Consider the following 26758-nt stretch of genomic DNA (forward strand, 5'->3'; position numbering starts at 1 on the left):
ATAACATCATTGTTTAAACAAAACGTAAATCTGGTATAACGGAAGCACAAACGTGTGTTTGTCGTTATATTTGTATAAGCCTTAAAACGTGTGTTATATAAATCGTAAGACAATATTTATTAAGACATTGCCTCTTCCGTACTTAGATGTTTATGGTAATCTGTAGATTGTTTCACACATTTGTTTCCAGACAATATCGTTGCCCCATTTCCCGGGAACCTGACCTATATACAACTTGAAAGTCTCTGTCGCCATCCACATAACTGAAGGCCGTTGATAGAAGTAAGAGAGCAGAGTTGTAAGCTGCCACAACAGAGTCTGAGGTACCACGACACGCAGCAAGCAAATGATGAGATTACTTCTACTGCCAAAGCATTTAGTGTCCTATATTTGTCGTAAGTCACATTTGCAAAAATGATTTTGTGTCTCTATAACAATCCCTTTCTAATAATCTTAAAACAACCTTATGTTTTTGTATACACAAACAATTGAAACAAAGGGTTGGTGAATAGACTGTTATAAATAAACAACTCTTTATTTTGAAATGATTCTAAACAACATTCTTCGTCTATGTAACGAATCTAGTCTGTGATAGATTCGGCGTTTATTTAAATTAAGAATCTTTTGTTTTGTAATGTGGCCAGTGCCACAAAATAGGGTTTATTTTTTTAATTTTGTTATAGTACAGTGGTCTGTGAAACCGGTTATTGTTCGAATTTATTATTTTAAATAATTTAACGCACAACACATAAAACGATATATTGGTATATGTTTGTAAACAATATTAATACGTGATAATTGTCTACGTCTAAATAACAATTAAGATGATTATTAACTAAACAAAATATAAAATTACACTCTCATTACTGTAATGCGATATAATTGTACGGGCGACAAGTTATTTGAGACTTTTAATTTATTCAAAGAAAAACAAATCTATTTTTAATTTTTCAATTGTATAAAAGCTATACAAATACTTTTTATGTCTGGACTAAGGCATAATCGAATCGGCTTATAAGCGTGGGTGGATGGGATACGCTTATTTTTTAAAACAACCGAATGAAATCAATATTATTCCGACAGAAATCGAACCCAGTTCCACAGAGGTTAAGATCTGTATGTACATATTTATAGTGTGTGTTGCAAGCGTTTTAAAACGCTAATTTCTCAGTCAAGTTAAGTTACGTTTAATAATAACGGGTGTGGCTTAATACAAGCTGCATTATTTCGTAAAGATTTGATAAACAAAGACCTATATATCTTCATCTACTACATATTGGCCAATACTCCGAAAATATCAAAAAATTGCGTAACCTGAAAATGAGGCGTTGCAGATGGTGTGCTGACTTTGAACACTGTTTGTATTACACTTTCGTTTAATACAGAATTTGGTCTGCCGAACAGAAATTCGTTGACACAATATAATATATTCAAAAAAGTTTCGGTTATCAATCTGCTCTCTCAGGGAACTATCACTTTTGAACAATGTCAGATTTGAATAATTACTACCCTCTCCGCGCCGAATCTTTCGTGTCACTTTAATGTTTTTCTTACTTAGAATAACTTTTTAGTAACTACATACCAACATATGCAATGTTAGCTACCTCATAGCTCGCATAAGTACCTGTAGTACTAAATTATTCGTTTATTTTAAATTTTTCCAATTCTTGTCACCATAAAAACCTCAGAGAGAAAACTCTTTTTTATTATAAATTTCTTGAAGAATAAACAATAAAAATTACTAGAATTAATCTATCCATCTAGTCTTGGGCCCAACAAAATATTTTTCGATTTTTATTTATAAAGATAAGTTGTAATTCTTTTAACACCTGAGATGAGAACTCAGTAATGAAATCTTAAACACTTCAAATACCTAACCCCAGTAAACCTGCTGTAGGTTATGATTGTTATTGCTACCAGGCACTTTTTATATAACAGAGTGAAAACAGGCAGCAGGCTCACCTAGTGGCCCATGGGCACTAATATTTCGAGAAGGCTCGTAAGTATGCGATCTTAAAGGACCCTAAGTCGAATTGGTTCAGAATACCTTTAGTTGATAGCTGGTTTCACATAGTGAAAACTTTCCTCAATATCCGTCCAAACGTCCAACATTTATTGTTAAATAATTCAACCCTAAAAAATGAACCATTTGTTAAAAAAATTTAATCAATTATAACATTTAACTATCGGCAATAATGTCGCGAATATTTAACATTTATTCGTATTTTTCGTGTCTGGCAGATCGCCCATGCGCTCCGCGCGTTTTCAAAGCGAAATATAAGCTATTTCACTGCTAATGGATTACTCCGGGAAAAAACAATATAAATCATGTTAACACAGAAACGGAATACGTAGGTGTGATTTAAACACAATGCCACGTTTTGTTTTCTGTTATCAGTCTCGGTTATATTATCTTAATATATACAAAGTCTGGTTAGTTTGAACACTTATAACTTGAGAACGTCTTCACAGATTTTCATAGTTTTTGGGTTGTTGTATTCGTCAAATTTACAAACAGAAAGTAGAGGAAGACAACTTAGACGGTGGATAGACTAAATTAAATAAACAGCATCTGGTGTATGGCAAAGAGTGGCACAATGCTGAGAAATGGCGGGATTTGGAGGAGGCCTAAAAACAAACCTACCTACCTAAAAACTACTGAAATAGAAACGTATTTAAATGTAAAACTATCCGGATTAAATATTATTATTTGTCTAATTATACTCCCGGAGTAATCATTAAAAACGTTGGAAAATTAACGAAATATAAATGAAAAAAAAATCCAATACAACATGTTCATAAGTTTCGTTAACTATTGAACATTGTATGTCATCCCGTTGATACGGTAAAGTCGCAAGAAAATAACGCATTTTACGTATTAAGGTTTCGAATCGACAAGATATATCTACAATATTCAAATAATAGCGTATAAGTTTTAAAAATGTCAATGTCAATAAAGACAAATAACTGACGTATACATTTTCGTACCTTTATTGTGTAATTTCCTAATAGAGTGATCTTAATATTTGTTGTGTATTCATTATTCATATCCATTGGCGGTACAAAGTTTGCCGGGTCACATAGTCACTACATAAATTGCAACGTATTATGTAATATTGTCATAGTAATGTTAGGTAAGGCGACTCTGAGTTCGTGCATCCATACACTGTCCAATGCATCTTTTTTCTGACCAATGGTGATGGTTTATTGAGTGGACGGAGGCGATAGGATTGAGGAATAAACCTTTTCTAGGTCTGAGCATCAGATTTCTGTATCTGCGAGTGCGAGCCCACATAAACAGAAAGGCAATTGCTCAGCCTGACGCCACTAGGACAGTTAAAAAAATCCAATTTAATTTAACTTACAGATACCGTAAGATTCAGTTAAAAACTCGAAGCGGTCAATCCGACTTACATATGTCCGGATGACATACGAGCGCGATAATTCGCGTCAAGTTTTCTGAATGTCTTTGTCTGTAAATACCTTTATCTATAGTTATTAAAATATTTACTAATGTTATTTTCATGTACTTTCTAACTTGATTCAGTTATAGGATAGCCGAGACAAAATACTTTCAAATTGCGTGCACATATATAAATTCCAGATCCCTATTATATTTATATTATTTTTTTATAAATTATATCGACCTAATTTCAAAACTGGCAGAACGCCCGTTATTTGTTTTGTTGACATGGCGAATCAGTCAAATCCAGCAAACAGACACCAAATACATTATTCAAATATGATTTAATTAGTTATTACTGGAAAAAATCGCTGTCCAGTTAAAATATTAATGAGTCGTTCATCGTGTGTTATGTTTTTTCTAGAGCGGCCAAGATGAACTGGAAACTCTCCGCCACTCTTTTATCACCAAGTTTTGAGTCATACAAATTGATTGAACTCGAGCAAATCAATCTCAAGGTATAGATTTATTGATTAATTTGCTTTTGTAGGCTTTTGAATTTATTTAGTGATATTTCTCTAATTTCGTTTGGGAGTTTGTTGTTAAAACGTTAAACTGAAAGGGAGGCCAAATACACCCATCATATATATCCATCCGAAAGTACATATTAAGTAAATATATGTGTTGCTAGAAGGCAACAACTGGTTACATTTAATGTTCCAGCTATATATGTAAATGTTTTTGAGTAATAAATGTATGTATTTATATGTATATGTAGCAGCACATCATAATTTAGAACCAACTGCCCACTGAAGTATTTAAGTATTTCCGAACCAATTCTAATTAGGGTCCTTCAAGAGCGTACCAATTCCTAAAACGCCAGCAACGCAAAAGCCTTCTAGCATTGAATTTCAGTAGTATCACTTAAAATCCGGTGCCTCCTGCCCATTTGCCCCGGTTATACTAAAAGAAAAACTGAACAGAATTGTTTTTTTTTTTAAATTAGGTTCCTTCTATAAGAGCCTAAAAGCTTAAAAGACCGGCAATGCACGAGCCTCCTGGCAGTAACACTTTACATCAGGTGTCTAAAGATAATAAGTCTCGATTCTGAATCTCGCCGTAAGATGTTGTTTACATTTACCGGTTGTTTCCGGAACAAAAAAACCTTTATTCGAATACACGACGGAGTGAAGGCCTACCCCAAATCCATTCGCTTGTCTCTCTTCCTCGCCATGATTAAAATCTTAACCACTGAGCTTAGTAAGAGTATGAGTAATATTAAAAGTGCACTTGTTCATTCATCATGCGTTATGTAACTCGAATTAATTAATTTGCATTCAATTGTTAATGAGTGTAGTGTGAAGTCTAGGCAGGGTGATTCGAGGTCGTGAAGAACAATTGACTTGTTAATTGGCAACGCGGATTTGTCCGATAGTATTCTAATAATCCTAGTTTTTCCAATTATAATGTTACTATAGAGCCAGCAAAGTGTTTCTTAGGGATAGCTGAATCATACGTTGGTGGTTTGTCCGCAGGGTCCACTGTCATAATCTTTGTTCTATGGTAGGTTGTTGTCCATAAAATGGTCGGCAGTGACGAGGTATGGAATGCAGTGGTATCCTTTTGTAAAAAAATTGGATGTGTAATTTTTTTTTTAATTTATGTTCATGATAATTGTCATGTATTTTGGACGTAGATATCTTGTAACTTGTAGAATATACATTATGTATGATGTTTGATACTGAAATAAATAAAGAGCTAATCTCCAAAAATATTTACCGCATTAAAAACCCTACTCGGAGTACTTAATCGAATTGATAAAATCGTAATTAAATTCGTTCCGATATAAGGCGACTTACTATCAACAATTACGTAAGTTCAAACAATTTATTTTAAAGTTGCTATGCTTCAAATTCAACAGAGCTAAAAAAAATGATCACTGAATGAAAGCTCACCAAAGGAAAATATTAGAAAAGACTTAAACTTGTTAAAATTAAAAATCTTAGCCAATTTACAATACATGAGCGAGAATTTTTTGTAAACAATCACGCCTCTGGCATACTTCCAAGTAGGTATTGTATAACAGTATTTAATCTTTTTGACATGTCAGAATGTCTAATAAATCCTCAGTATCCAGCCACTGCACCAGCACAACGTTTGGGATAGATATAAAGAATTGGCCTATCGTGATTATACAATGAGTAGTTCAAACACCACTAAATTTAAGGGTAATTGTATTGTAATCTACCTATTATCACGACAAAGAATTGCTAAAAACAAATTTTCAGGTTTCGTGTAATTTTTCTATTCATAACCTCAAACAAAATCCTCGAATCCTCGAATCCAGCCGTCTTCTAGTTTCGCGCTTTATTTTTATTTTTTATTTATTTATTGTATAAGTGTTCATAATTTAAAGGAAGTTGATGTGGTGGAAACACAAACTGTTCACAGTTTTTCTATCCACCAGGACGTCGAACATAATTAAATCATTAACACACATATATATATACTAAGGCCAGTGACATATAAACTTATCAACATATTTTGCATATCATTTTTATTTATATATATCTTCTTGTATAAAAATATGCAGACACACTTAGTAACCAATATATAAACACATATTGGTAATAGAAACTTTACATCTATTGAGTAGAATTTTTCTTTTCGCGCCGTCAATATTTATACAACAGCTATAGATTGATTGAACTAAATATTATTTTTCATTGTTATACATTCCTCGGTAACTCATTTGTCACGGCATCAAATTGGTTCCAAGAATCTTGGTTAGGCGTGATATTATCGCGGTTTAAACACTACCTATTATTTAGACTTTCTTATTCTTTTGTATTGCATCGCAATTCATGAATCCCTGAGATGAGCTTTTTAGTTTTTAGATTATTTCTTTTTATTTTATTTTAGATTAAGTCGGCGATTGGCTTAGTGGTCAGCGTATATACCGCTGTATCGACAGAGTAGAGGACCTGCTGCAGCTGAAAGCCAGCAATAGGCGGGAGGTAGCAAAGGACAGGCGGCGCTGGAAGATTATATTTTAGAAAACTAAGACTTATTTGTGTCGCAGATATAAAGCCAGCATATAAAGTTAGTAATTACAAATTATATATTTAATAAAATAGAAAAAATCGTATTTGTATACAAATATTGTTATTTAATTTATAAATTTAGAAGATCCACGTCATACTATTAAAATCGATCCTTTTAATGTTAAAATTGCGTTTGAATATTCTCATAAAAATGCAATTTTTGCAATTTTATTGTAAATGTTGTATATGTCATAGCAGTTTTGATTTGTAGCTATTATTAGCTGTCTCTCTGTTTAATCGGCAGCTCATGTCTGACAATAGTGGTCAGCAACGAAGCACCTAAACTGTCGGTTTCCATCAGTTTCTGTCCAGCGTCGCTCTTATGACAGTGTACAGTTTTGAGGTCTGAGTCTTACTTGATCGGTCCATCTGGTTGGTGAACGGCCGCTTGATCTTTTGCCTTCTGTGTTCCCAACCATGATCAGTTTCTCCCAAGTTCTGACCCCTCTGCGCATATTATTATTAGCTAGCCTTAATTTCAAATTAGCACGAACAAATATAAATATTGCTCGATAATTAGTATAACATGGGTGCGTATATGAAAATTCATTTTCACATTTGATCCCATGAGAATGTGTCATTAATTGGGTCGAATAATAATTGTTTAGTTTTTCTAACAAAATATTTCTACTATTATCAAGATACGTATTTCGTGTGTTTTCGTAGAATGGATTTCTTCCTGAGAGAGATCTCTGACAATTCTATACTATAGCATGATCTAGAGCAAAGATTTGTCTATGTTAAAAACGTATTAACTCTAAAGCCACTGGATTAGAAACTGAAGGCTAATCGCGTTACAGCACCCGTTGCTGTATTATTTCAGTTTAACAATACGTTTTTATCTATGACGTCATAAATTTTATTAGAACATAGAAATTACAAACAAAATACAGGCAAACAGTAAAAACTTGAACCTCATTAAGAGCGTTATAGACAAACTTACTTAATATTGTATAATATATCAACATCTTCATTAATGTTAGTGATTATGTTGTAATAGCGAAAATTCCTCACGGGAGCATTAAAAGCGAGCAAATAAAGACCTACATAAATAACTGTTTATCCCTGAACTTCATGTATATTAGACATGTTTTGAAAGTGGCATGTAATAAATATGTTTATATGGAGACCTTTAATAATAAGTTTTAGAAATAACCTTCAAATTGTATCCTTAAAACCGTGTCAAATACGTGACACGTTCGTGATTAGCCACACCTATGTAGAACAATCCGAATATATGTATTGTATTATTAAGATGGCATCTCCAATTTTACCTTGCTAAAAATACTAAGATAATATTTACATTTACTTTAACTAAATTTCGTCAATAACTGAGTAGAAATAAGACAAAATATAACTAACAAGATTGTCAATAAAGGCTATATTTATTTATTTATGATCTGATCGAATGCTAAAAGATCCCGGCGTCTACACGACCTGGTCAGAACTACCTGTAGTGGTTTAATGGTTTAACCCAGCCCCTGAATACCATATACCACCTAGTACGTGTCAGCTAGATCTATTTTATCACGACCATATTTCTGTCATTATTATTATTATTATTATTTTGATAGTTCCCATTTACAATCGGGGGCTGAAAAGTAAAAATTGTTGATTAAAAAAATATAGTTACCTCTAAAAAACACCTCAAATCTATTTAATTGAAGATTCAAAGAATTATATTTATTATGAAAATATAACAATGAAGTTGTTATTTGATAATAAAATAATTGGACAACAGCTATTAGCAGATTAGACCTTATAACATTACCCCTAAAGTTGCATGCATGGGTATACCCTTCCACAGCTCGACTGCTTAGTGAGGGTTACAAGGGCCAAGGGTCCCCAAGCCAACAATCGCTTTAGGCGGGATGCAGTAACAGCAGATCCTTATCCGCTTCCCGACATGCAATACGGCGGTTGCGTTAGTTTGTGATGATACTTGACACAGCAAGTTTCCTTTTAGCTGTGCCAAGACATATTATTCAAGACTTTTTGCTTTTGTAGTAAAAGCTAGATGAGATCGAATCCAGTACTTGCAGGGATGGATCAGCTTTTCTTTTGGCCTCTCACAATGACCCTTGAAAACACCAATCCTCGTCTAATTTACGAACACAGCTCGAATGAAAGGTATTGCGTAAATTTTGTAACTGTGTTAATTATTTTCATTAATGTCGGCGCTGTGCAATCTTGTGATAAATTTTAAGATAAACACGTAAAACTACATATTTCTACTTGAATTTTAATAAGTTTAAGGACGACAACCATAACGTGAGAATTTATTCGTTGTATAATTAATATATTCAATGTTAAATAAATTCTTACAATATATGTAATGGTTTCACGAAAATGTTTTCAATATAATTTTACAGTATATGAGGAAATTTTATAACTAGTGATATGCTCTTGTATTATATATATTTTTTTCATTAATTTGCATCTAATCTAATATTGTCATTATTGTGTGAGCATCGCTCATTCGAGGGCCGGCATTTTAAGAACCGATACACTCTTCTTGAAATGCACATGTATGTGAGTTTTGCACACTTAAATACAACTTAAGGACATAAACTTGGATTTACCTATATAACTAAACGTTTTGACGTAACTCGATAAAGTTTGTTAAAAAGTTGTATACAGTTTCATTCCAACATCCGGTAGTCAGAAGAAAATTAAAACAATTTTAATCAGACAAAGTTTAGTGAGTCAATCTCAAGAACTTGAGTAGTTTTTCACCCATTTTTAACAAGGAGAGCACACTCTAATGTTAATATTAGATTAAGTGCATCAAAGGGACCGACTTGTTATCTCGCGTGTACAGGGCTGACTTTTAGCATAAACATCAATAAAGATTGGTTCATAGATAACGTATCGTAAGTTGCAACAGCCAATAAAAAAAATATTTTATTTATATGGATAGTTGGAAGCGTTTTTCTTAATGTACCTACACATTAAAATATATACATGAAATTGTAAATATACTTAACTGTTCATTTATTTTGAATATAATTTTTATATAATAACTACCTGACCCGGCAAACGTTGTTCTGCACTGTATATTATTTCGAGGAAATATATTTTTTCTGTTCAATAAATAATAAAATATAATAAAAATAGGGGTTGATCGTAGAGGGGTGACAATTGAGAGTTGTATGTATTTTTGTATGCTGTATCAAAAAAATTTTTTTCTGAAAAACAAAAATTTTTTTTTTGGGGTGGACACCAGCTAAAGTTACAAGTGTATGGGTATACCCTTCCACGGCTCGACTGCTTAGTAAGGGTTACAAGGGACTCGTGGGATTGTACCACTAAAACCCCGCGACACCACCAACCAGCTGCCCACTGAAGTATTTCCGAACCAATTCGACTTAGGGTCCTTCAAGAAAAGAGCGTACAAATTCTTAAAAGGCCGGCAACGCACTCGCGAGCCCTCTGGCATTGAAAGTGTCCATGGGCGGCGGTATCACTTAACATCAGGTGAGCCTCCTGCCCGTTTGCCCCCTATTTTATAAAAAAAAAAAAAAAAAAAAAAAAAAACCAACAATCGCTTTAGGCGGGATGCTGTAACAGCAGATCCTTATCCGCTTCCCTCCTCCTCCTTATACGGCGGTTGCGTTAGTTTGTGATGATACTTGACACAGCAAGTTTCAAGTTTACCCCATATCAATTAGGGGTTTGAAAAAAAAATAGTAGTCGATTCTCAAACTTACTGAATATGCATAAAAAATTCATAAGCATCGGTCGAGCCGTTAAATATGGGAACAAACATTGTGCCACGAGAATTTTATATATATAAAGATAAACAGTGCTACAATTGCATCTGTTACATGACCAGCTGTCCATCTAATAGGCAAGTAAGTGACCAGCTTCCTATGGACTTTTTGGGTCTAAGGTAAGGTTTCCTCAGAATGTTTTCCTTCACCGTTCGAGCTAATGTTAAATGCGCGCATAGACAGAAAGTCCATTGGTGCACAGCCGGAGATCGAACTTGGGACCTCTAGGAAGAGAATCACATGCTGAATGCAACACAGTTGCAACTGCTGCCAACACTTCTTTAGTCTATCATTTATACTAACAATTATTGATAGTCTTCGTTTCATAAACGAGAGATTAATTTTATTTTTTACATATGTTATCACAAAGATACCCTGACGTGTGACACTTACCACGATCGTTGAAAGTATATGTTATCTTAATATAAATAATGTGATAAATTTGTTTTTTTAATAATATTTTAATTCAACCCTTAGACAAATTATTGAGCCTCGAGATACGTCCTGACCCATGCCCTAAGTTTTATCTAGTTTTGATAAAGACATAATAACATATTCGTCATACGATTTAGTCATAAATTGTTGGTAAAATTAACATATAATACATTTAATAGTTAACATATATATCCTTCATTCATATTATTCTTAATAAATATTTTAAACATAATGGTTATCCAACCTTTTGTAGGTCTGGCCCTCTGAATTATATTTCACGATTATTTGTCAATCTAACAGAGGAGGTGATCAGCCTCGTGTGCCAGACACACGCCGTCACCTTTTTGGGTTTTAGGCAAGCCGGTTTCCTCAAGAATTTTTCCTTCAGCGTTCGAATGTGAAATGTGCACATAAAAAGACCATTGGTCGAAAAATCGAACCTACAACTGTAGTCACTAAGCAAACACTGCTCTCACAAAATTATTAACATTGCAATTAAACTAAAAAAAATTTGGACATGTTTTTAATTTTTAGTACAACTTCTATTTAAAAACAGGTTATTATGTAATGAATCTCCGCTTGAGACTTTTAAGTACTCTTTAAAAAAATCCGTCTCACATCAAAATCATTATGTAATATTAGCTATTTCATTCATTAGGCAAAGAATAAATTCTATTTATGAGCCGATGTTCCAGAAACAATCTATTAGCATTCTTGCATGCGGCTCGTTTGATGTGCCATAGACTAACAAGACAAGTATTACTTAAGAGCATTTTCAAAGCCAATATAATTATGAAACCTTTTTGGTCTAAATAAAACACTTTTTTATCGAAGCTTGTTGAAATACAGATAATACAACTTTCTCTACAGCTGTGATACTTTTTGACATTCAACACCTTTTGTCTTCAGTCACCGTGACCACACACTGTAAAGCACGCGAAATATCTTAAAATTATGTAAAATAATTATAAGTTCAATCCGGTAAAAAAAGTGTTTTCTTATAATGTGTAAAAGTTATGTTAATAAAATACAATACCTTTTGGGTTTAAGTGGTTTAAAGATCATATTAGTTTTATCATAATTACTGAATATAAACTCGCAGTTTTCTTCACCATAAATTCATAAAAACTAGACCATATTCCACAGATTAACCAAAAGCTCTCTTTTCATTATCCCGGAAGCAAGTTTTGTCGGAAAGAGATAAAAGATTATACCTATTGCGTGATTATGGATTAAATGTATGTTAGTTACTGTTTTGTTTGCATTTCAAAGACTTGTAGTTTGACTATATTTCAAAACAGTCTCTGAAAAACACTTTAGAGCTACACTTTAGTCAACTAGTCCAAAATAGCGTCTATCGATAAACCTTTATAGCTAAAGTAGGCTAAGTTACTATACGCCTCTATAGTAACGTGGCCTACTAGGCAGTTATCGCGCTCCATGTACACCCATTTTGAGGGATATGTATGAAAAATTGGAGGTCGCAAAAGAAAGTATCTTGTGAAAATGACTTTCAACCAACAAGGTTTTGAGAAAATTTCAGTTAGAAACATTTGTTGTATTAAAGTAATCTATAAAAATAGATAAAAAATTTAGTCCTATACCCATACAGATCATATATTAAAAACGAATAAAACAACTCTAAAGAACTACGACGTTGCGCATCTGTACATCTATAGTCTATGCCCTGGCGAGATAATAATTGAACAAGCTGATACACAGAGGCAGTTTTTATCGCAATAATCGCATCGACCCACTTGCACTAATTTACAACTTCCAAGCCTTGAATTAGAATATCAGATTTAGTGTGTAAATTGAATTTCGGGGTTATGCAGTTTACAGAAATTGTTTATGAACTAATTACGACACTTTACTAATATTATATTGAAAGGAACAACTTCTGCCCTATCTAGGAGTTATAGGACAAGTCTAGTAAGTCATTATTATGAAAGTATATTAGAATGTTACATTATCCTGTAATGTAAACGTATATTTATTTATTTAAAGAATCTAAAATCCAAATTTCTTTAGTCAATAACAAGTTACATTATTTTTGCAGGTATTGGAGCTCTTTAACAAATTCTAGGGAGAGGTACACACACCTGTACAGGTGTACATCAAGGTATTTTGTGCAGAATATAATTAAATTTTTATTTACAGGTTGCAAGAAATACAGTACAATTAAAATAATTTTAATAAAAATAAATTAAATTCCATGGAGGACGTGTGGAGGCAAAAGATCTTATTTAACTAAGACATACTTTTTATATGTTATATACTACGTATATACACTATGTTTCACCATACGTACGATTTGTAAAATCGATAAAAATTGTTTTTATATAAAAAATAGCGTATAATGGAACTAGACGGAAGTAATATTGAATAATATTTGCATTGTAAACTGTGAAAACCAAATGTGTTCGAGGTGACTGAAACTGACATTTCCGTGCCATTGAAAGATTGTGTGATTTTTTTATTATCTAAGCGATTGTACAGCCAATGCTTTACACTCACCCCACCACACACACACACATATATTAACTTTCTCTTTTCGTCACAATCAATTAGAAAGAAAGCGAAAAGGAGGACATCTGTTATGATGTTACTTAATATTTTTTTATGAAAAAGCGGGCTTTACAAACATACTGGTTAATACTTGATGCATTTTTAGAAATAAAAATTTGGTCTGTTGTATTAAGTTTTTATACAAGTATATGAAGGCGATATACTAAGTTCACCTGGTCATCTATTTGCATATAGGTATATATATTATGCCTATGTATACATTCTTTAAAATCTAAAATGTCATAACAGTGTAAAACCTGCATAGATAGCCTTGCAGTTAAAAACTCTTATGAACTACCTTTTATAACTCCGCTTGCAAAGCAAATTTGCAAGGTTGTAAATTCGTGTTAATTTAAAATAATTTTTATAGTATTTTTGCATGCAGAAACATCGCTAAAAGGTGTTGCTAATGAACAAACAGAAATCATCTAAATAGCCCACAAGGCTAACGGAGGCGTGAATATCTAGAAGCATTCCTAGACCTGTGACCTGCTAGTATTGGGTCACGGCACATTGTTCGTGATTTAAATTTGGAATTGTCATTCCAAGTTTAAACTCATTTGATTTGTCATGTGTTAATTTAATCTGTGGTTTGTTTATTACGTATAAGATACTCATAAGGTTCAGTCTAATCTTATATGTAGCGAGAGTAGTGTTGGCTAGTGGCTTCAGCGTGCGACTCTCATTCATAAGGTCGTAGGTTTGATCCCGGCTGTGCACCAATGGACTATCTAAACATATGCGCATTTAACATTCGCTCAAACGTAAAGTTGCGAGAAAACCGGCTTACCTTAGACCCAAAAAACTCGACAGCGGGTTGTCCATGAGTGACAAATGATCACGAAACACATACAGAAGCCTGAGGCCCAGATATAAAAAGGTTGTAGTGCCACTGTATTTTTTAATACTATATCGCTGTATATTTAAAAACTAGCTTCGGAAAAGAAAACTGACAAATTCGTCTCTAACTGTTAAAGCGCTTTATATGCTGTAATCTGTGGACTCATAAACGGCAAAAGGAAATGTCATTTCGAATCCACCTGTAATCTGTGCTTGTCTTCAATATTGTCTTAGTCTTCAATAAATATATGTAGATGAGACATATAACGAAAGAAGTTCTTAATTCAGAAGTTTGATTAAATCACGTGCGTAGGCAAAGTAAACGGTCTCACGGTTAAAGTTATTTACCCGACTAGACCAATATTTGCAGTCACAAACGGGTCAAGCAAAGATCGTCTTAGTGCAAATTTCAAAGATAAAAGTAATCTTTACTGCCATAAGATTATGTTAATACCCGTAAATAATATTACGTGATAGTAACTGACATTTTAATTTCTCATTGTTATTTAAATTGAGAATTTTGTGTCGCTAGTAGAATAATAAATAATTGTTTACGTCTGGAAAATTACATGTTTTGAACGTAGATTTTCTAATGGAATCGGCTCATGGCAATAACGGGATGTAATTTTTTTATAAAAGTCGGGTGTAAGAACTTCGTAGTCAACGTAGAGGTTTTGAATTACGGCGTTAACTTCTAGTTCAAAATACCTCGTGTTATAGTGGAAAAGATGTGCTCTAAAGGAAAAGATGGCATAACCTAGTCTTAAGTAGAACACAAGATTGGATAGCGTGACGGTGGTTACTGTGGTTACTATGGTTACGGTTAAATATGAAGAAAAAAAATGTTAAAGTCAAAATAACTATTCATATAGGTAAACAAATACACTTATGAACGTAAAAAAGACGTTTTTTTTACAAATAAAATAAAAAAGTTAAATTAATTACAAATTTACATTTACTACCAGTTCATATGTTAAGGGCGTAGAGCGGGTAAGAAGAACTAGCAAGAAACTTTCCGCCACTCTTTTTAATCGCCAAGTTTTAAGTCACACAAATTGTTTTGAACTGGAGCAAATCAATCCCAAGGATTAGAATCATTTAAATATTCATCAAATTTATAAAAAGCTTTATTTGTGGATGGTACCAATAGTAACAACATTATACAGCTAATAAATTCCATCTTAAAACCTGGTTGATTTTGATCAACCAATGAAACCTTTAATCAAGTCTTTCCTTCAACTTTGATAATGTTCCCATTGGAGTAGAGACTCTTGGGCCATGGGGTTCAAGAATATAGGTGTTAATTAAAGAGTTAAATTGGCGTCTGGTAGATACTACCTTTGACCCCAGATCTGGTGGATTCCTCGCTCAACGTATCGCAATACAGCGAGGAAATGCTGCCAGCGTTAAGGTACACTGCCACAGGGACCAAAATTTTTTAAATTTCTTTTTATAAATTGTGAATTATTTTTATTATTGTAAATAAAGTATATTTAATAGTTATGATTACCAATAATCGATTAGTTTACAATATGACATATATAATACTAATGTTAATCGATTATAATATGTACATAATTGATCTTGAGAGTAAGATGTTTATAACCAGGATGTAGATACCTTTTTCTAATACATTGTATTGTGTGAATCATGTATGTGAACGATGCGAGGCCGTTTAAACTGACCTTGATGAATTTTGGTTTTTAAACACAAAACTTCCAAAAGGCAACATTAATAATGCAGTGACTAGCTCCTTGAGATACGCATCCATATGAATCCTTTATTTAGTAGGTTATATTTGTTTACCAAAATAAGCTACCATTACAGATAACTCCAATGCGGTGCAATTTGTATTTACATCACATACACATAGAGAAAAACAACAAAACATTAAACTATTTCTTACAGTATAGGAACTGTTATGAAGCAGGCCTTTTGTCAATCTATGCAGTATTCTAATTATTTTCGTACATTGTGCCTTGTGTGCCATTTTCAAGAGATATCTAAGAGTAGCTACTAAGTTACTTAATATATGTTGGTACGTAGGCAGAGACAACTCTTCAAAGCGAGATCGAATGTAAACCAAATGATAGATCGCTTGATTGTGATTGGTCGGCTTCTCTAGTCCAATCACAAACACGCGACCGCCATTCCACCAATAACAATCAAACATTTAAAACATTATATTTTGAAAACCAAAAGTAAACTTCACACCAGTCAAGGCTACGACTGAAATATTGTATTTTGGCACTGGTTTACACAAACACAGATTTAATATAATCTATGTCCGTCAAACATTGTATGTTTACATTCGATGTTGACATATTTACATAGCGTATGGAACTATATATTTATGATTTCATTTATATTGCCCAGGTCATCCCTCAACCCTGGATGGACTTTTTCTACGCATGATCTTTGGATCATCGTGAAGAAACCGGAATGTCTTAAACGTGTCAGCCAAGGTCGGCTTCTTGCTATAAAGAAAATTGTAATACGCAGATATGTTTGCTGTACAATTTCGTATAAATTAGAAGGTTATAAAACAATGCGTGACCATAGTTATCGTAACCATAAATTTGATTGTCTCTATGATAAATTATGAAAAAATTCTAAATCAAATTGATTTATTCGATTTTAAGTTAGTTAAATAAACTACGTGATATTAATTCTTAAAAGGACGGCAACGCACTCGCGAGCCCTCTGGCATTGAGAGTGTCCATGGGCGGCGGTATCACTTAAAATCATGTGAGCCTCCTGCCCGTTAAAAAAAAATGTGTGCGTGTACACACGTAAGAAGTGAAACTTCTTTGCGACCTTATTTTTCAAAAAATGATCTACTATATGCAACTTTACAGAAATTGGTTAAATAACATAAAATTAGATAAAGTTTAACAAAAGGCTTTTATTATAATAGACATGAATGCAAATAATACAATTATTTCATTTTACCTTATTACTACTAATATTATTACAGAATTTCATTAATTGTAATAGAATTATTACTATCATTATATATTATCGTTATTAATGGCTTCGAATCTCTTCGAATCAACCGTGGTAGGGACAAGAATGGCGCGTAACGGAAAAATGTGATGCAAAACTGAAAAAAGTGACGGTAATTTTTTTCCCAACGCCGATAAAGAAGTTTCACTTCCAAAAACTGACTACAAAATGTGTAATACTTTAAAACCTTCCGTTTTTCAACTTTAAATACCTTAAAAATTAATAAATATTTCATACGAAATAAACATAAATTTTATTCATAATAAAATATGGTTGTGACAAAATTGTCTAACGCTACCCCTATGTTGTAACTAACTAGATTACAATTATTCCGTGGTACATGGTAGAAACATTGTTTTAAAGAAAAAATAGTATTAAAGGACCTTAAACGATTGTTTGAATATGTGAATGGGTGTATGTGTGCGTATACTCCGTATTTGTCGAATCAAAAACCAAATCCTAAATTGTTTATAAGTACAAACTGTCAATTAAAGGATTTTCCATCTCATAAAAACTTTTCCTTGAGAATTGAGTGTTCTGTCAAACGATTAGCATTATCACAAACAAAAGACTGTAAAACATCTGGCATATGACAAGCTATTAAAATACAAATGTTACCGGCTACGTATATAGAAGATACGTATATATTTATGTACCTATTTGTACATACTTAATCGAAAATACTCAATATTGATTTTATTTTTATATTTATTGTATCTTAGTTATAGTGTCATCACCATAGTTTATCTATATGCTTTACTAATGTGATCTCAAATTAAAATCTATAATTTTAATTCAAAATAAAAAAATCTATTATAACGACATCGAAAAGACTACTCATATTTGGTCGTAAAAACCGATAGTCGTAAAAGCCGATGAGGTTGTAAGGAAATAGAACTCAGTTGGGACCTTTGATTTTGGTCAATATAACCGGTATGTTGTTCTAATCGATGTCGACGTTAACGGTTTTTGCTATATTACTTAAGAACCGTAGATTAATTTATTTACGATGACATAAATACGTAATTTGTAGAATTGAATTGAAATTTTCCAATTAAAAAAATCTGTTTTTGCTTTGTAGTAGTTATTAGAAATTTCAAATCTTTCATGTCATTTACAATGTATTACTGATCGGCTTCTCTCTCCCGCTACTCCCTGAGACATTCCGTCTCTTTGCGTTTTGTATAAAGAAGACAGGTCAGTTCTGAAGAATTGTTTGGGTTGATGTCTACTGCATCGTTTTACGAACTAGCGACCTGTTGAATCGAGAGATACGACCTCCAACTATTCAAAATTGTAGTGTGTGTGTACTCCTCCCTCAAAGGCCGGCAATGTAGACACTGAAAAGTGTGTCCATGGGCTGCGATGACTGCCCTATTTGGGCGTCCCAAAGGCTCGTTTGACCCCTATTATATAAAATACAGTCCATCAAACGTGGCAGAGCTCTCCATGTCATTCGCTAATTGGTTAACACAAAGACAATTGACATGTCCTTCGATACCCACTCGATTTGAACAAATAAATATCTCTTAAGAAAATACTGTTCAATTCGTTAATGTCATCATGTTTCGTAATACACAAATCGGCCTCATACGAAGGGCATCACAACAAATCACAGAAGACTATTTATTTATTATTTCAAACACACTACTTCCGCCCTTTGAAATGTAGGAAGTGATTAAGTGTTATAACAAAAGTTTGTTCTTATAATTCTCACGAACTAAATATACGAAGGTTTAGCCTCTTTTGAGAATCTCTGATGTGTGAACGCTTCACTGATTTCCTTTATTTTGAGTATTCATACAGCTAAACACTACAAGCAGTGTTGGTCTAGTGGCTTCTGCAACAATGGACTTCCTGTGAAGGAAAACATCGTGAGGAAACCGACAGGCTGGTCGCCCATCCAATAGAGAAATATGAGGCCCAGAGAGAGATAACACTTACTATAAAAAAGGTAAAAAGATTTTATTAAAACACGTACATGTATTAAGTATGTATTCTAGTGGATACATTGTTTATTACAGATGAGTGTGACGCTAGCCTAACTTTAGATTTAATAAGGTATTTAAGTCTCACCTAATTTACTAATAGAGATATTTATTTCCTAACAAAAGATACCAGATTTCTAATCTCTTCTTATTCTTCTTATTTGGTTCTCCGTTGGAAGGTCGGCGACACACCGTAGCTTCATATCTCCCGTGGGAGTGCTTACACCCACAACGTAACTACTAGAGTCCATGAGATATCTGGTACCTCCAACAACTCTACCGTTTAATATGTGTGTAGGCTTCCTCGATCTATCCAGTGACAATAAAGGGATATATCATCCTTATAATTTTGGCCAATATAGATCGGCCAAATGTTCTTAATGCATTCTTGAGTTCTGAACATTGAACACACTATTGAACATTAGGCTAACACTGGCCATAGATTACGGAAAATGTTACTTTGTTTGATATTAAGAATGTCACAGAACAGTTCACGTTAGTTTCTAATCAACAGTTTAAATGTTAACGCTCATTATGTACGCTGTATGTATGTGTGGGTGGGTTATAACAAACACAATTAACATATGTGTGAACTTGGCAGATGTGTGCGTATGTAGTCGTAGAGTCTGTACGTTCGATCAGTGGAACCTTGCCTAGTCAGTCTACTCACAACTGAGCTTTTTGCTTAACACTATTTATTACCTAACTACTAATAGACGGACATTTAGCATATACCATTAATCAGACAATTTCATTTTTTTTTAAATAAAATAGGGGGCAAACGGGCAGGAGGCTCACCTGATGTTAAGTGATACCGCCGCCCATGGACACTCTCAATGCCAGAGGGCTCGCGAGTGCGTTGCCGGCCTTTTAAGAATTTGTACGCTCTTTTCTTGAAGGACCCTAAGTCGAATTGGTTCGGAAATACTTTCATTGAGATTCATTCATTAAATACCGCGTACACTTTACCCGAAGAGCATTCATGTATTAAAAGGATTAAACAACGTTGGTTCCCTGGGCCACGTGTTACGCCATAACCGCTGCCACCTTCAATTAATCATAATGGATACAGTCTAGGGCAAACCGTGTTTTGGTAGAATGAAACATCATGACAACACAGAAGACTCGATTCACGTGACTGACGGCCAAACACCAGAAACGGAGCGGCACCAAAAGAAGGTTAAAAGGGAATTTATGGATCTGAGCTCTTAGTAACATATCGTATTAACAATCAGCAGCAGTTCGCAGCAGCGCAAGATTCAATCTTCTCTTGGAGATCAAGACTATATCGGCATAAGACTAAGTCGCAGAAATAACAAGTATTTTCATATTGTGTTGACTGTGTGTCTTTTACTACAGGTTTTATTTACATTTTATCTTACATCCAAGATGTAAAATTCATATTATGCGAATAAAATTATGGTAAGAATTGAAGATACTATATATAAATGCCTGATTTAACAAAGTTCCAAAGGTTAACTTGGCGATACATAATATTCTTATAAATGTATATATTTATTTTTTACTTGATGTTTCTCGTAAGGTCGCCATATTTTATTTATTTATACTTTTACACTGCGTTATATTTATAGAAAAACAAATAACATAATACATAATATTATAAGGCATGCCACGGGCTACCGACCTAACAGGCAATCTATCCCAGGCAATTCTAGTAAGAAATATGATGGGTAAAGAGCATAATCAAATCTTATAAAAAAATATAGAACCACTTTAACCTAAAATAATACAAAAAATACTATTACTACTACTACTACTACTACTACTAACGGATTCATGAACACTAAAGAATAAGAAAAACAAGAATTACATAAGGTACGATTGAGCAGGATGTTTATGTATATTTTATGTTGTTAGCTATTTTATAGAGGCTAATATACCTAAGTTCATGTAAGTATATGGCCGTTCGTAATATGATCAATAATTTCCAGCGCATTAATTAAATTATCACGAAGGTCCTGAGTGTAAGACAAATGTTATGTTCACGGTTAAACTATAAACGATACAAAAAGTTCATTTACAATGATCCAGTTATAAGGCGCCTTTAAAGTAATGGGGAACTTAGAGCTTGCAAATACAGCCAATAAGGTATACAGATAACTTTCTATCAAATATATGCATGTTTTTCAAGTGAACTTCCTCTTGAAGAGGAACACAAGAAACACATCAGTCCTTTTTTACGTTCGGGCAGCAGGACCAACGTCGGTTGTAATGCTCCTCAAAACAGATCTTTATCTTGCATTAAACGACGCTCTGAGTACATGAGAAGCAGATCCATTTAATGATAGTCTCCATGTCTTCAGGCGTAAGATGCTGCAGCCACTGTTGATCCGTGACCAATAGTGACAAGATCAAAGTAGAAATATATTAAAATGTTAAATTGCACATTTGTATTTTTTGTCTATTTTATCTTTTACTTTTAATGTTTAAAGTTATTTTCCCTTTATCATTGTAATGCTTCCTGCTCTGTTGTGCACACTTGTCATTGATGCATATGTATCTATTTTGTTTTTGTATGTCATGTGTTTTCTTTAAGAGCCTATACGGTCGCACAACTCCAAAAAAGTACATTCTTCCTTACCATTTTTGGTCATCGTTTCTTGAATTATAGCAGGAAAAAATATACGGTGGAGTTGAGTAGTTTATGTATATATTTTGAAAGATCGATACACGATTTAAATAACTGCGCTCGATAGAAAAAAAGGCAAACATAGACAATTATTATATATCCATTTCAGAAAAAAAAGATAAAATTACATTAAATTAATGTTTTACATAACTAATTGTTATTACGGACCGGCGCGCCTTAGCGCTCCAACTCTCGATTGCGTATCGCAGTCCACCCCGAGACACTGACACAGTAATTCATGCTGGGGTAGGGCCTTAAGTGTTTGTATGTGTATCGTTAGTGTGCCTTTTAAAATAAAATAAAAATAATTCACATTGCATAGAAACTTTGTAAACCATACGAGGACAAACACTGTAGTGTTAAAACAATTATTTTGGGGTCAAATAAAAACATGTGTAGGCGTGTATGCATGAAGTGACGCTTATGAAATACAAAATGGTGGTTTATTTTGACCGAGCTTTTGTCGACTTTCGCAATTTAAGATAAAATTGAGAAAAATTGTGCTTTAACAAATACTTATTTATTTTCTTATAAGCGTAATCGAAATAATATCAATCGTATTCATATACAATCAAACATACAGTTAATAAAAGCTCAAGAAAATGTATTTGGCTTCATAATAAGTCGCTTTTAGACGTCAATAATCCAATTTAAAATTCTCAAGTTTCTGTAGCCCCATATCAAATCAAAATCTCATCCAGTTAAATGAATCTCATATAAATTTCAAGTTTGATTAGATTACAATACTAACGTTGTATGTTATAATAATAATGCACAATAGCAAAGGAACAAACCGAAGCGATTAGGGTTTCATAATAAAAACAGTATTTTGATTTGTTGCATAATGCACGATAATGAATATTCAGGATGTGAGTAAAATTGAGTCATTACATTATTCACATCTTGTAACCTACTGAAATAAATTCCCATTTGGGACAATAATTATTAACACGAGATGCAACATCGTTTATAAACAATTGCAGCATTATTGTATTGGAGAGAGTTATAGAAAGGAAGCTTTTGTAGTTATTTACCTAAATAATTTTGTATGTGTTCCACGCGCGATGTTTTCGTGAAATAATATAATAGTGTATAACATTTATAATATAGTTGTATTACGTGTATAATTAACATACAACATAGTGTAGGCCGTATATGTTTTTAAGTTCTATTATCAAAGAGACAGTAATAATTTCTTCAATTTAAAATAATGTCCGTCACTCGACAAGAAAATAAATATCTTGGTCTAGGAAATTTCTAGAACGTCTGGAATAATGTAGTTATAACGCTTAAACATTTTTCCTTACGCTTATTGTCGCTGGACACAAAATATTCTTCAACAAGCGTAGAGCTAATTGTCCACATAATTAGAATAGTAATTATGGGCGTATTAGATTTCAACCGTGATGGATGAGATGATAAAATGCATCGTTAGTGTCATCTAGTGGTGAAGAATACACAATTCTAAGGTGATTTGATAAGGAGTGGACACTGCCAAGTGCAGTGTGCAATGATTATGTTGATAATATTATAAGAGCACAGTCGCAATATTCATTTTAAACGAGGCAATGTATCTATGGAAGGATTGGATTAAGTATATAACCAAAATATTATATAAGTAGGATCTGTCTTATACATATATGCTAAACAAGTAAACCTTCGTTTTCTATAATTCTAATTAGATTCTTATAAAAAAAATTAAGTCGATAAAACTAACCTCAAGGTAATGAAAATACTAAGCAATTGTAAAGGAAATATTTAAAGATAAGCATCGCAACCAAACGGCGTTACATGTGTTTTGTCAAGGTCATACCTTAATATGCGCAAAGCACAGCCTGCGAGTCCGACGAATGGATCACAATCAACAGCCTACGTCCTCAGCTGAAGTCCAAAGCACCGAAATCTCGAAGATATCAGGATCAACGCGAGCCGAATCGCGTCAATACCCGGCACACCACAACGACCGATCAAAACATAGCTATCACGAATCTTCTTTCCACACAGACTTGATTTGCAAATTATATTCATCGCATCCGTCGAAAACACTAATAGTTTTTACGAGCTGCTCCAACGAAACGCGTGCTCACAAAACTCTGTTTTCTTATCGCCCGGCACGAATTAGCACCAATAAACTGAAGGAAAACACCATGAAACATTAATATAAATCGACAGCCGCCGGAAAACTGAAATCGCGAAACGCACGTGAATGCGAGGCGCTCGCCGGGCACAGTACCGCGCGATAAACAGAGAGCGCGCCTCGACAACACACGCACACATGGACCAGAACATGTACACAATCACACATGTACGACACCGGCGCGCGCATTCTCGCTCAGTCTTAAAATAACTTTGTCATCATAATTCCCCAATTGAACGCGGGCATTATGACGCAACTCTATTCGCTCATTGGTCAAGACTTCATTGATGGATTACATACCGAAGTCAATTCAATTCGCGATTAACGTCTAACGAAACTTTTGATAACTTGACTGATACAGAATCAAATAGAAAATTATTCTATTGATATCAGAAAAATGATAATGATCTAAGTTTACTAGCGGTTGTCCGTGGCTCTCGGGAGTGGAATAAATGTGGAGAATATGTAAAAAAGCGAAGATTTAAATTATGAATTTTGGTTAGTTAGATTGATGATATCTATTTTTATATTCATTAGTGAATGTATAATTAATGAATGTTGTTTGCCTTTATGTACCTTAGGCCAAATTTATTTTTGACTATTTATCCCTTGTTGAAGGTCAAAACATATAGGTATTATTTATGTTTTATATAGTTAAATAATGTTTTGTGACGATTATTTATTTTTGGAACGGAACGACAATAATAAGGGCAAAACATTCATAAGCTATTTGTGGTTTATAGGTTTTGTGAGTCGTTTTCATAAATCCTTTCTACCATTATACTTATACTTAAAAATCCTAGCATCGTTTCAATGATGACAATTAACAACCAACAAAAAGACTCCCGTTTGCCATAATCGTAAATATGAGAATCATGGTTCACGCCAAGACTTCTCTGCATCTCACCCTTAGTTAATTTGTAACCAAAGTAGTATGAAATATAAATTTTCTTTTGTTAAATTAGAAATTAAATATATATTAAATTCATTGTTAACATACTCTTGATACTCACTTTATTTATTTATATCTAAATATTATAATGAGAAAATATTTGTATTTTTGTAATAATAAGCAATAAAAATTCAGCCGGGACAAGCGGCTAGTCTATGCTAATGGGGTTATAGGGGGTAATCTTGTATCTTTTACCTCCTAACCTTTTACCATTAGAAAGCCATGTTATATATGAGTGTCATAGGCTAAATAACCTGACATTTCGTTTTAGTCGAATTTGTAAAGTAAGTCGGAAGAAAACAGATCAAATCAAAACGTCTTTTACGAACTTTTTCTAACGATGAGAGACATTATTGAATTCTAGAGAAATGTAGTGCTTGAATGGCTACAGCAGCATATGTCTAACCAATATATTATTAAAAAAAACAAGTCCTTTACCGCGTCTATTTGTATGTCTGTTTGCGATAAACTCAAACACTATTCTAGGGTTATTGCGGTTTTCACCAGTATCTAGAATGATTTATAGGAATGGTTTAGGTATACAATTATTATGGATTACGGTTTCATTAAACTCTTAACGCGTTCATTCGTCTCTCTCAAAAATGGTATCTACGACATCAAGGATAGAGTGATATGTATTTTAGTCAAAACTGTAATAACACTGGTTTGGTTTTTATGAATGGGGTTAATATCCGGTCCAATAAGCGTTGCTTGTTATATTTTGTAAGGCGCCTGATTTTACGTTGATAAAGTATTATTTCTGTAATCATTATGGTGCTGCCTTTAGTAACTAGATATAATATAATAATTATTGTTGTTCTTCTAGTAACTTCTACCTCACATAACTTAACAAAATGATATTCCTTCCTACTCAATATTATTTAATTACCGTTCAAAATATTATGATAATTACGTCTTTTAGTATGTCAGTCGGAAAAAATAATTATAGTACGAACGTAAAAGCGATGGGCTGGCAATATAAAAAAAATCCTGTCGTGCTAAAAATGACAAAAGAACGAATGGAAGACTTTATTCATACCCAAGAACAGCAGCTATTCGTGATGATAAGCGCAGGGTTGTCAAGAGAATAGTTTCTCCAAAGAGTCAACCACGACCTGTCATGTGCAAACCAAAAACAATATTACAATTGATCCTTGGACATATAGTGCTCTTGTTTAGAATATTATCAAAGATCATAATCTCACGTCGGAAATGTCTCTTTCAGAAGTTAGATAATGTCACCAACTAAACCTGGTAAGCCTCTGTATTAATTAGGACACAGATAACTGATGTGAAAACTGCGTTCTAGCGATCGTTATCATTGTTTTTTTGACCAGCGGCTGTATAAAAGTGTCAAGGAATAAGGTAGGAACCAGGGGCGTCCAGACCTAAAAAGGTCGTACTTTTTAGGTCTGGACCTCAGATATTTGGATCGGTTTAATGATCATTTTTCAATCTAATAGGCAAGGCGATCAGCCTCTTGTGACATACGTCGTCGCCTTTTTGGATCTAAGGCAAGCCGGCGTCCTCAGAGGTTCTTAGGTAAGTAATAAGTGGAAAATAATATTCGGCTCAAATATTTCCTTCAACTACGATTTTGTTCTCTTTGGAGTGGAGACCCTTGGTGGCCGTGGGGTTCAAGTTCACAGGCCCTAATACGAGATTTAAGTTGACCTGGTAGATAGTATTGGTGACCCCAGAGTAATAATTTTTATTATTACTATTAAGTAAATTGTAAATACTGTATATTAGATTGTTATGTTTTAAACGAAATATTATTATTTGACGCCCAAAGTGTTCTACCGACATGAACAAATGAATTTTAGAAAAGATAGCTTATAACATACTGTACATACAGCATTATGTATGATGTGGTTAACTCCAATAAATACATAGCTTCTA

The 26758-nt window shown here is 33.5% G+C and overlaps 1 protein-coding gene and 1 long non-coding RNA gene across 2 annotated transcripts in view; one reads left to right on the top strand and one right to left on the bottom strand.

The window, feature by feature from the left end:
• Window positions 1–23994, bottom strand: part of LOC123715230 (activating transcription factor 3) — a 61540-nt gene extending 37546 nt beyond the window's left edge. Inside the window, exon 1 of the mRNA XM_045670162.1 lies at window positions 23581–23994. The gene's annotated coding sequence lies outside the window, so the exon portion shown is untranslated. The remainder of the gene's footprint in view (window positions 1–23580) is intronic.
• Window positions 3685–12440, top strand: LOC123715231. The gene is made up of 3 exons (XR_006754406.1): window positions 3685–3921; window positions 4939–5018; window positions 12328–12440. It is a non-coding gene; the product is annotated as an uncharacterized LOC123715231 (long non-coding RNA).
• Window positions 23995–26758: the final 2764 nt, after the last annotated feature.

Source organism: Pieris brassicae, chromosome 10 (genome assembly GCF_905147105.1).
Source record: "Pieris brassicae chromosome 10, ilPieBrab1.1, whole genome shotgun sequence".
NCBI lineage: Eukaryota > Metazoa > Arthropoda > Insecta > Lepidoptera > Pieridae > Pieris > Pieris brassicae.